Raw genomic sequence first — 12,599 nt, forward strand, 5'->3', positions numbered from 1 at the left:
CAGGGCCTCACCACCCTCACAGGGAAGAATTTCTTCCCAATATCCCATCTAACCCCCCCCTCTGGCAGTGTGAATGTACTCCCCTTTGTCCGGTCACTATGTGTTTTTGTAAATAATCTTTCTCCTTTTTCTGGCACTTCCATCCCCTGTTCTGCATATTAAGATCAATATTCTGGTCGCATACGTATTTTTGCTGGAAAAAAAAATCTGTAGGTACCAGTGAGTATCACTCCTGCTTTTTTCTAGTGATGCTGCATATGGCTTCCGTAGGCAGTGTTATATGTCAAAACAAAACCATCTTTGTCTCTTTCCTAATGGGAATATAAATTCTTGGAAAAAGGGTGCTTAATCCATGTCTCTGTGCAGTGGGACTGGGAGCCCAAGAAGGGTTGTAAGGCTGATGTATTCAGCACAATGCCCAGGTCAGTGTGTCTCAGGAAACAAGTGGGAGAAATGAAGCTTTTTATTATTATTTCTTTGTTCAAGGAAACTTGCAGACTTCTCTTTGCTGCCATGAGCTCGTACCGAGAGCTGCTGAGCTCTCCCACAGGAAAAGTGTCTGAGGACACGTGTGTTCTGTTAGATTGACAAAGCAGAGTTAAACTCAGCACTGCCCATTAGGCCTCCAATTGTCTGATAGATTCCACAAATCTGAGCTAAGTGCCTGAGCTGCTGCTGCTGGCACTGCTGAGGGAGAAGGTGGCAGGTGTCAAACTGCTACAAAGAACTTGTACTAAAAAGTCAGTAAAATTTCCTGCGCTGTCAACTTTCAAGATTTTGTTGCAGAGGCAGCACTTCAAATCCTGAAGCTGGTGCAAAGTTTGTTTTGTTTTTAGCTCCTGTAGCTGAGAAAAAGGATGAAAACTTGTGCCAATTCCTCCTACCTGCTGGGTCTGCGCCTTAGCCCATGAGATACACGTTGCTGTGAAATGGGCATCTCTTGGTCCTTCCCCTTCCAGCTAGAATTAAATATTATTTGCAAAAGGGACTTGTGCTGGAGTCTCCTGCTGCCTGGGAGAAACACCTGAAGCTGAGTTGTAGGTCAAATCTAGGCCTTGATTTAGCTTAGTAAATACTTAATGTTATAAGGGATATATTAGAGACCTGGGAGCGTGTTCCTGCCCGAAGCCAAACTGAGATCCCTAGGTTGAAGATAAATTTATCGCTTAATTCAGTTGAAGACAAAAATGCACAGTTCCCTCTGACTGCTGAGATGTGAGTCTGGACAGGACCCTGCAGGGGATGGAGGCTGCAGGCAGCACAGAGCTTTATGTGAGGCAGTCCCAGATCCATGCAAGGTTAATTGGACGGGATAAGTGGCACCCTGGGACCAAAATATATTCCTTTGCAAATCCCTGAATACTACTACATGGAAACATGAGCCTGAAGCTCTCCATCACAGTTCCAGCTGCTTGGTAATGCCTGGAGAAGCAAGATAGTCACTGTGACACTGCCGTTTCTCATATTAAAATGCATACAGGACTTGCCCACCTTCTTAACTAGTATCTGAGCAAAAAGGTGTTTAATGGCACCACAGCTCACATCTCCCCCTGGTAAATTTGGAGCTGAGGCTTCATATCCCTGCAAGCCTCTCTGTGGAGAAAGAGCATGAGTACATGTCCTGGTTTGGAAAGACAGGTGTCTGCCAGGGAAAGCTGGAGCCTCTCTTGGAATGGGGAATGTAACCCTGCCCCCACCCCCGGCCCCCACCAAATTATTATAATTTGCAAAGATTTGGGAGTAGGAAAAACAGTTCTTTACTAGGAATATCAAACATAAAAATGTAGAAGTGCAAAAAAGCAAACAAACTAAAAGAAAACACTGACGGAGTGAGAATACAATGAGACACCCTGTTGGTCAGGGTGTTGGTTCAGTCCAGTCCTCCTGGAGAGACAGATGTGGTTCTGTTGGAGCAATGATCCTGTAGAAGGGTGGAGTTTTCCTCTGAAGGCTCCAGTGGTGGTGAGATGGGTCCGGTCTTCCTCTGGGAATCCAGTGCAAACAGGCTGTCCTGGTGTTCCAAATCTCAGGTTTTATCCAGGTAGGAATGCTGGGCTCCTCCCCTGGGTGGAGCATCTCCCGATGGGATGATGTAATTGTATCAGCCATGCAGTGAGCCTGGATGGCCCATTAACAGCAGATATCCTTGGAGGGGGATGAGTCATGAAAGAGATAAAGAAAAACACGTTCCCAGCCAGTTTCAACAGCTGGCAATAGAACACATTCTTTTGGTTACATCTTGCATTGCAACCCAAGATACTACAAGATAGGGAAGCAGAGCTTTCAGTAATCATCCCTCCAAACCTCATAGGCTTCAAATGGTCTGATAGAACTCCTTCGTCAGCAAAACTCGGGACAAGTAATAAATTAGGTAATAAAGAAGTGTGCTCAGTTCTGTTAGTGTATTTTGCAGGCCCAAGGTTCTTATTGATGCAGGGTCAACTGACATGGTTTTCTCACCTGCTGAGCAAATATTTGTTTTGTGCATTTGCTTTCTTGTTTCATGTCTAGTGATAAAGTGTGGAGAATAGTCAAAAAGATCCACTTGCCGTGGCCAAAATAAAAAGCAGCAGAACAATTCCAAATATGCAAAACATGTTAAGGCTTCTTTAGTTTCAGCTAAACATAGTGTTTCTCTTGACTCACAGTAACCTTGTAAGATATAATTAATTTTTTTAAATCTACATTTCTCTCTAAATTCATTCACTTACTTGCTTTCAAATGATGAAAATTATTTTTTTTTTTTTTTTTTTTTTTTTTTTTTTTTTTTTTTTTTTAGTTGAAGTGTATCTTCTATCCATTCTTTTCATGGTGATGACATTAGTCAGTATTTGCCACATAATTAAAATTTTACACATTTATAACATTTATTTTTGAATTGGAACTCTTCTGAAGTCAGACAATTCTCTTGTTCTTTATTCACTGCATAAATGGCTATTCAAACTCATATACATTCTGGAATTTATTTTGATCTTTGGTTTTAAAAAACAGCAGTCGTGAATTCTTTGAGGTTTGTTGAATTCCTTGCCTAATTGCAGACCTCATTTCTGAGCTTCTTCTCTAATTTGAGCATTAGAAATAAATGTCAGCCGCTTTTCACAGGAGAAATACAAAGAACAAATTAAGTTTTAGCAGCAGAGTATAGCAGCAGCTTGTGATATTAATTTATATTGTGTACAACAGGCAGGGAACATTTGGGTGAGCAATTGAAAAGAAAATGCTATCTGCAAGAGATGTCACAAAACATGATGTCAGATTTCCTGAGGAGCCTGGGAGAAATATCACACCAACATGAAAGCGCCAGATTTCTAAATGCCTTGGCCCATGGGAACAAAGACTCAAAACTGCAAGTAAAGCATCTGCAATTTGGTTTCTGCAAGGCTAAGAATAAAATAGCCATTATTTGTGCCCCACGATGCCTGTGGGATGAAATGTGCTGGTTGTATAACTGCCGTGGCTTTCCTGCTGCTCTAACAATGCATCCCTGTGTCAAATTGCCGGCATTTATGGATTTATTGCAAGCCCTGGGGAAATACACCACAACTTAATAAGTAGGAAAGTGAAAGAATGGCCAAAGTAACGGACTAATGATTAGGTCCAAAGGAGTTACAACAATAATTTCCCTCATAATTGGGAGAAGCAATGTGGGCTCACAAAAGAGCAGCAGAGTACTGCAGTGTTCATTTTATGTTATACATATATATATATATATATATATATGACAACTTTCTGTCTAAAGTGATCCCCAGAATCATAGGAAAAAAAGATTACATATATGTTCAAAATCCCACTCAAAACCCAAAACAAACAAACAAAAACACCAAGTAAACAAAAAAACAAACAAAACAAACTCAAAAACTTCTGCCCTCTTCTAGGAGGTAGAAATAGAAAATAAAATTCAAAGAGATTTTGTAATAGAAAAAAAATAAAAATGCATAGGGATCTTAAATGACAATTTAGTTTATCTCTTATCCTCAGGGATCTGCTAGCTGGAAATTATTCTTTGTATCTTGTCTTATCTCTGTGTATATTTAGAATAATTTTTTGCCTTTGTGGTTTCCTCTGGTGTGTCTGAATAGCCTGGCCACAGCCTCACCCGCTGTTGTTTTCTCTAGGCTCATTCACTACACTTTCTTCATTTTTTTCCCTTTGGTGTTGTCCTGGTTTCAAGTGTGGTATTCAAATCATGGAATCACAGAACGGTTTGAGTTGAAAGGGATGTTAAAACCTATCCAGTTCCTACCCCCTGCCATGGGCCGGGACACCTCCCACTATCCCAGGTTGCTCCAAATCCCATAAAACCTGGCCTTGGACACTTACAGGGATGGGGCAGCTGCAGCTTCTCTGGGCATCAAAATACAAGTATATTAGTATATCGCAATTAGTGTGTATATATATATACAGGATAAGGTTTTTCCTTCTCCAGAAATGTGATTTTTTTTTGTTTGAGTTTCCTTTGATAGTTTTCACATTGAAGTTCCATAAATCTCTTTTCAGTGGATTTGCTGTTGAACCAATTTTCCTTATTCTGCATTTATAAAGCTGATCACCACTGTCTGAATATAGAAAGCTGCACTTGTTTGTAATAAATAGTACCATGGTTCCCATCTTTATTAATAATACTCGGAATTCTACTTATCCTCTCCAGTACTAGAAACATTTTTGTGAATCTCCAACCCTAAAATCACAATGTTTTATTAAGCAGGATTAGAGGACATGCAACAGTACCAAGCTCAGGAGCGTTTCAGCATCATGTGTCTCTGTCTGAACCTTTAACAACCTTAGGACAGTTTTTCAGCTCTTTCTGAACTCTCTACAGAGCACTTACACTCTCTGGACACTCTGTTAATCTTTCACATCTTACTGCAAGGATGATCTATACCATAACATAAAAAGTGTCACCATAAGAGTAAAAAAAAAAGTGTTCATAAAAGCTAAGTTTTGACACCAACAGTTTTCACCTTAAAATTATTATTGTGTCTTGAAAATAGACTGGCCTGAAACATTTCTTGGTACTGAATATGTTCACATTAGCTCCTAAACACCTGATTTCCTTACTGTCTATGTTTATCCTGGGGATGATGATAATAATTCCTTAGTGCTGAACTCAGAGGGTTTTAAGAAGATAGACAATATGTTTTGTGGTTTGTGTGGGATTTTGTTTGTTTGTTTGTGTGGTGTTTTGTTTGTGTTTTTTTGAGGGGGGTTGGTTTGGTTTTTTTTTTTTTGTTTAGAAGTTTTATTCATTCAGGTTTCCATTCTATAGAAGGATCATGACCTGTTTGGGAGTTACTAGAACCAGTTCTCTCCATAAAGGTAATTAAACAATATAAAGTTATGTGGGAGCTTTTAATACCTCCCACCACACCTGATGCCTTAAGTTTTAACTTCCATATTTTTCAGATCCTGTACAGCCTGAGAGTGTGACTCTGAACTTCATATGAAGTGTTAGCAAGTTCTCCTCACAGTTTACTTAGACAAAACAATCCTTTTCCAGCCCGAGAACCAAGGACACCAGGTTGCAGCTTCAGGCCCAAAAAGTGCAAACAGCAAATTGAGGAGAGCAATCTGGGAGGATGGGACTTCATAACCTGAAGCTGTAATTGGGCAATTGACCCCAATATGTAAATGGACCAAAACTTATAAAAGTGTGAAACCTTGTGACCCATTGTATATCTTGCTTGGGTGCAGCCTCAGCAGAGCTCTTGTACTGCCCAAGGTGTATCCTCTGAAGGCCTTTTTAATAAATACCCACTTTATTCCTTTAACACTGTCTGGCCTTTGTTCCAGGTGGCCTCTCAAGGCATCACACCCCCCTGTGTTTTATATCTGGTTTTCTTACCACTTGCCTTTTCTAGGTTGGCCTTTTTGCTCTGTGCAAGTTTTATCAGTGTATCTGACAAGGGATAATTATTTTAGTGAAGGCTGAAATAAAAAAGACATTAAACATTGTGACCTCTTGGCATTAATTGTTGAAAACTCCCACTTTCTGTTGAAACATTATGGAAACTTTCCTTGTTTTTCACTTGCTACAGATGAATCTTAGAGCTGCCAAGAACAGATTTTTGTGGCTCTGGTTAGTTTTCCCTTATATTTTGTATAATCTTTTCTGATTTTCCTGTTCTGATTCAGTTGTCCAGTTGGAGAAACCAAACATACATGTTTGCTTGTTCTAGCAACATGTATTAATTAATTTTTAGCTTCAATACATTCAACTAAGCATGTATGTTAAAGTAATTTTGAAAAAGAAACATTTAATGGAACCATAAATTATCCCAATTTGGAAGGGACCCACAAAGATCATTGAGTCCTTGTCCTGCACAGACACCCCAACAATCCCACCCTGTCCCTGGGAGCGGTGTCCAAACTCTCCTGGAGCTCTTGCAGCCTCTGGCTGTGCCCATTCCCTGGGGAGTCTGGGCAGTGCCCAGCACCCTCTGGGGGAAGAACCTTTCCCTGATATTCAACATAAATCCCCCTGACACCAGCTCCAGCTGTTCCCTCGGGTCCCTGCACTGACACCGGGAGAGGAATTCCAAAAGAGATCTTGCTGCTTTTTGGACCAGTGTTCTAGTGTTTGACCTGGGGGCCTCTGGCTTCTGAACTTCCTCCATGGAAGGAGAGAGCATGTTTTTGTTGGTGATTTTGAGTGGCTGAAATTCTGAGCATGTTTGTAATGTTCTGTGCCTAAAGCATTCCATAAACAGTTTTCTAACTGAATAAGTATGAAAGGCATCAACATGCAAATTCATCTTTCCCTCTTCTAATCCCAAATTGCAATATGGTGCTTTCAAGTTCTGCATTGAGATTTCTTCCCTTCCTGCTCTTCCCCTTCACAATCTTTCCTTTAATTAGACTATTTTTCTTAAAAAAAACCAGAAAATAAATTAAAAATAAATGACGTGTGAAAATGTTGTTTTGTCACATTAGTTTCACAGATGGTGGAGGCTCCTTCAATGAATGTGAGTATCAACACTAATCTATTCTCTTCCTTCTGCTAAATAAGACCTATCCTGATGGAAAGCCAGTCATATTGGGATAAATATTTACAGTGCACATACAGACAGGATTGTACATTGGGATAAAGTGGTTATTTATTCCTCCTTCATCATCTTAAATAACAATTATTGGTTATTCCATGGGTCACAGAAATCATTGGGTTTTACTCCCATCTGCATGTTTTTCTACCCAAGTCATAAAAGCATAGAATCACAGAAACTTTGGGCTAAAAGGAACCTCAAAGATCATCTTTGATGACTTAAGACATCCAGCAACCTTCAGTTTATTTTTTGGAAATGGGGATGAAACTTAACTCTTAGGGAGATGTTGCACAGGTTTGGTAATTCTAATGGGCATGGTGCTATAGGCTTGTGAAAATCAGAGAAATTTTTCAGAGAAACTCCAGGATAATTTATTAAGCATCCATTAGAGCCTGGAGTAAGTTTCCAGTCTCATCCACAGTCCCAACAAAGAAAACTTCCTTCATTTTCTTCCCTAAATTTCTGCACTCAGAAGAGCAGATATTTCCTTTATGCTGGTGGTTTGTTTATTTATTTATTTATTTATTTATTTATCTATTTATTTATTTCCTTCATGCAGATCAGATGTCTGGCTTGGTCCTGCTTGCACTGTCTGCAATGCAAAACTCTCCCTTCCCTTTTTCACACACACAGAGACACCCACAAATCTGCTCACCAGAAATCCTTGGCAAACTCCACTAGCCAAATAGATTTCTATGGTGACTTACACAAAGGTTGCATAAATTCTGAAGATCCTGAACCAGAAGAAAAATAAAGAAAAATAAAGGCGGGGGGGAAAAAAACCCCAAACAAACAAAACAACAACAACAACACACACACACACACACAAAAAAAACTACCAAAAGCCCAAAACCAAAAACCCAAACAAACAAAAAAAACCCCAAACCACAAAACAAACAAACAAACAAACCCACAAAAAAACACAAACAAAAAAACCCCCCACAACAACAACAAAAACACAAAACAACAGCAACAACAACAACAAAAAAACCCCAAAAAAACCCCACCACCACAAAATAAGGAAAGAAGGAAAAGAAATCACTCTGTCATTTAAAGGATTTTAGTCTCTCTGTGAACTTCTATTTGTTTCCAAGCCCCACAAAATTAGGCATTTCTTTACAAAGTTCTGTTTATTTTAAATATTTTTATATCATCCAAAAATGAGAGTTAGTTATTTGATTTTCAGAATGAAAGCTCTGATAGGACTGAATTCCTTCCAGCATCGCTAGCAAGCCTAAGGAGCCCCCAGCTCACCGACACATTTTAGATTCAGCTGCCGTATAAAAACTCTTCCCAACTGCAGGTGACATGTTCCAAGTGGAATGTCTGGAACATGGAGGCAAGGCCTGTTTTATCTCCTGTGTCATTCTCCTGTGTCCCAGTGAAATTCCACTGTCCATGTTGGATACAGTCATGCAGGATGACTGTGTGGGGGGATGGAGAGCTGCAGTAGGAAATAGAACCATGGAGCTGGGGCACACAGGAGGAAAGAATTTCTGGCATTATGGAATGGGTTTGTGACACAGTCTTACACATGGCCAGAGTGTGAAGATGTATCAAGTCTGAGGGCTGACCTGCAACTTCTCAGAGTGGCTTAATAATAGCAAAATGGCTCCTTGGGTATGTTTTGTAAAGCGAAGGTTTTAATGAAAGAGAAAATAACAAATATGGAAATGTGTCTGGTTCCCTCCCGCACTGGGCGGGGGCTGACCTCCAGCTAGCTCGAGTCAACACAGCCACAGAAGGTCCCAGTTCGTTTCGGCTTCCCGGCTTAGCAGCTGGACCCAATAGTGTTGTGACAGCCAACAGCAGCAGAAGAGAAAAGGCTGGCTCTCAGCTTAGCAGGTTAAAGGATGTTTATTAGCTCAAGAGCTGAGGAGCAGAGAGGTTCAGACCTCTGAGATGAGAGCTGAGTGGCTGAGAGGCTGAGATGCTGAGAGAGTTTTTTCCTCCCTCCTACCCCCTATAGGTGGGGGAGGGGTTCCAGGGAGAATAAAACAAGACAACAAATCGGGGGATACAGGAGGTAACAAGGTGTGCCCACCCCCAAGCCTTGGACCACTAAAATCCAGAGCTAAAGGAATTCCCCCCAGGGGACCTATCACCTGAAGCCCTCTCCCTGAGATTTCGCAATCTGGGAGGGCTCCTCAGAGTGATAGACAGGCTGCCCCAGAGAGGGGGTTGGGGCAGAGGGGATGTTACAAGTCAGGTGAGGAGTGGGAGGACTGACACAAAACACCTTATTATACAGACAACACAAAAGGGATACAGAATTGGGGATACAGTGAAATGAACCATAAACTTCTTATAAACACCTAATAAAACAGTTCTGCACCACCACATGGAAACAAAAAAGCAAAAGCCGAGCTCAGGTATCAGAGAAGCCCCTGACACCCTGCTAAGACACACCCAAAGAACCCTGAGCACCTCTGAACTCATTCTTAAGTACAGGATGATCAAGCAGGGGCAGTTTTAATTACTGCCAATAGGAGCAGCTACAGGTTTTGAGAAACACCTCCAAAGCTCAACCAATGCCCCTGTGCTGGCACTGGGCCAATGCTGATGAGAAGGGCACAGAACCTTCTAGCTTGGCTTCTTTATATATTCAAAGGTAAACCAAAATTTTTTCCTTAAATAGAATAATTTTCTTGGGTTTTGAAATGTATTCCTACAGGTTTGGATAAACCCCATCCCCTCTTGTGTTGGCTAAAACGTGAGAAAACTTACATCCTCCACCTCCAGGCTAAGGGAAGGTTCATTCTGCACAGCATATTGTGCCAGAGGCAGGAATGATATTAATGATGTGGAAAAAGAACTGCCTGTCATTTCTGCTGAAAATTATAAGAAAACAATGCCCTGTAAAAGTTGCAAAAACAGTGCTGGGGCAACTGGAAAAAAAACAAGATGAAAGTGTGCTTTGTCAGGCTGGCATTCCCCACTGCTGGGGCTGATAATTTACAAGAGAACATTGTTATGTGAGAAGAAATGATGTCAAGTCCCATCCCATTCAATTCTGTGAAGGTTTTTTGCTCTTAAGACACTGGGGTTAAGCTACAAGTTGTCATTCCAGAAGGCTGGTTCTAGTTGTAAGTAACGTAAACAGCTGCATTACAGGGAGCATGGATCTATCAGCTTTGGATACTCCAGTGCCTTGGAAAACCTATTGGATGCTATTTTATTAATACGATTAATAAAATAGTGTGATGCTCACTGATGTGGAACAGTTGTGTGGGGAATGAGCTACAGTGGGCAGAAGGCCCTGCAGAAATTACTCTCCACATTAGTTTAGTGTTCTCCCATCAGTTACTTTACCCACCTTTGTCTTGACTTTTAGGGAGAATGCTCTGGGAACAGCAATATTCTGACCTATACTGGGCTAAGGACCTTTGCAACAAGAACTTTTCTTCAGACTTTGTTTCCCAAACTTTTCCCCTTTTCCAAATAGGAAGTGACATTTGATACACGAAGAACAAAAAAGCATTAATCTAGTCAAGAAATTAGAACTTAAATAAGAAATTCCTTATACACAGGGTGGTGAGGCCCTGGCCCCACATGCCCAGAGAAGCTGTGGCTGCCCCTGGATCCCTGGAAGTGTCCAAGGCTAGGTTAGACAGGGCTTGGATCACCCTGGGCTAGTGGGAGGTGTCCCTACCCATGGTCAAGGTTGGAACTGGTTGGTCTTTAAAGTCTTTTTCAACCCAAACCATTCTGTGGTTCTGTGAGCAGGATAACATTGGAGGTGTCTCTCAGATGATTTTTCCAATGATTCTTTCATAGAATACTTTCTTGCAATAGCAGAATTTATATGCAGGTAGGAATGAAAACAACAACAAAAAAAGAGTTTCTCTTGTGATTCAGAACAGCAAAAGATGCACACGGATAGAAAGTGAAGTAAGGAGAAAACTACACGGCTTTTAGGAAAAAGTAAAAGGTAACATGGAGCCCAATTATTTCCAAATACTATCAGGCTTGTTACTGAGGGCATTTCGAAGAAGAGTTTCTCAAATATGACAGGAGCTCAGCAGAGGTCTTGATGGGGTCAAGCAATAGCAGTTTTTCAGCTGCAACATATTCAAGCACATACCTGAAAGGATTTTGACAAGAAACTTAGAGAAGTCAGGAAAGTTTCAAAAGCTCATCTTTTATCCCTACTAAAGAAGAAGTTGTTTTCCTCTTCTCCCTTTCTCTTCCCTCCCCTCCTTCCCCCACACAAATACCTTTGCACAAGGCTGCTTTCATTATGTTCCCCTATGTTCAGGAGCCACCAAGACCTGATCCAAGGTCTGTTGAAATGAATGAAAAACCCCAGAACTTTAAGACCTTTCTCTCCATCATTGGGATGAACACAGGCAGCTGCACCAGCCCTTGAGAGCAGAGACAATTGCAGGAAATTGGCAGCACACGGAGCACATGCTGAACTTGGCGGAGCAGCGCCCAAACTCCATGAGACAGATTGTCACTGAGAGATTGTCACTGAGAAATCACAGATGAACCAGCTCAAAACAGAATCCTGAAGTGTTTTTCTTCCCTTCAGAGCTGTATCTTATGCCGATCTGGAGAAAAGAGAGAGGGGGATTTCTGAGAGAACTGATCTGAAGGATGTGCTGAAAAAGTGTATTGGCCTAATTCTGGAACTCGAAATAAGACCTAGATGAATCTGTAAAATTTTAGTCCTAGGGGTGAAGTTAAATGTGATAAAATGTGTACAACTACCAAACCTCATTACTTCCTCCATGTGTTTTCCTTAGGTGTCCCAGCTACTGATCTGAAATTGCTGAGAGTCTCCATCTTGAGGATTGTTTGGGTAACAAAAGGCTAAGAAGAGAAATATGAAGACTTCTTTAAAACTGAGAGAATATGTGAGGCAGGTTAAGATAATGTCTTGGTTCCTGTATCAAATAGTGTTTCAGCTTTCTGATGTTGCTAAGACAGAAGACAGTGTACTAAAAATCAGAATAATTTTCTCGTAAAACAAAAGGAATTAATGAAAACCGAGTAGTATGATTTATAGGAATGAATCACTGAGTTGTAAGAATTTAACAAGGAAAATACTACCACGTAGCAATATTTATTTTTTTTTTTAATCTTTGTTAACAAAATTATTATTATTTTGGGAGAGAGAACTCCACAATTACCAAGATGACATAAAAATTTTAGGAAAACTTAGGAAGGTCACACATTAATCATTGAATCACAGAATGGTTTGGGTTGGAAGGGACCTTAAGCATCATCTGTATTACACCCCATGCCATGGGATGGGATGCCACCCACAAGATCAATTAATAACTGGATTAATAAAAGGAGTCACCTTTAAATAAATGTTTGTGTATTAAAGAACCTCTCCTGGCTGCATGGTTATCTTTCCCTTGCAGAACCCTTTGGGAAGAGGCTGTCATGTGAGATGGATGGTAACTGGCACTGGGGTATAAAAGGTGTTTCATGACATTTTATGAGCCATGTCTCAGATTTCCATGGGAATTTAATACCCAGATACTTTAAAATAAACTGCAATAAAAAGCAATGTGCATTTTGTGGCTACGGCTGGCAATCGAACTTGAG

This window comes from Hirundo rustica, chromosome 5 (genome assembly GCF_015227805.2).
Source record: "Hirundo rustica isolate bHirRus1 chromosome 5, bHirRus1.pri.v3, whole genome shotgun sequence".
NCBI lineage: Eukaryota > Metazoa > Chordata > Aves > Passeriformes > Hirundinidae > Hirundo > Hirundo rustica.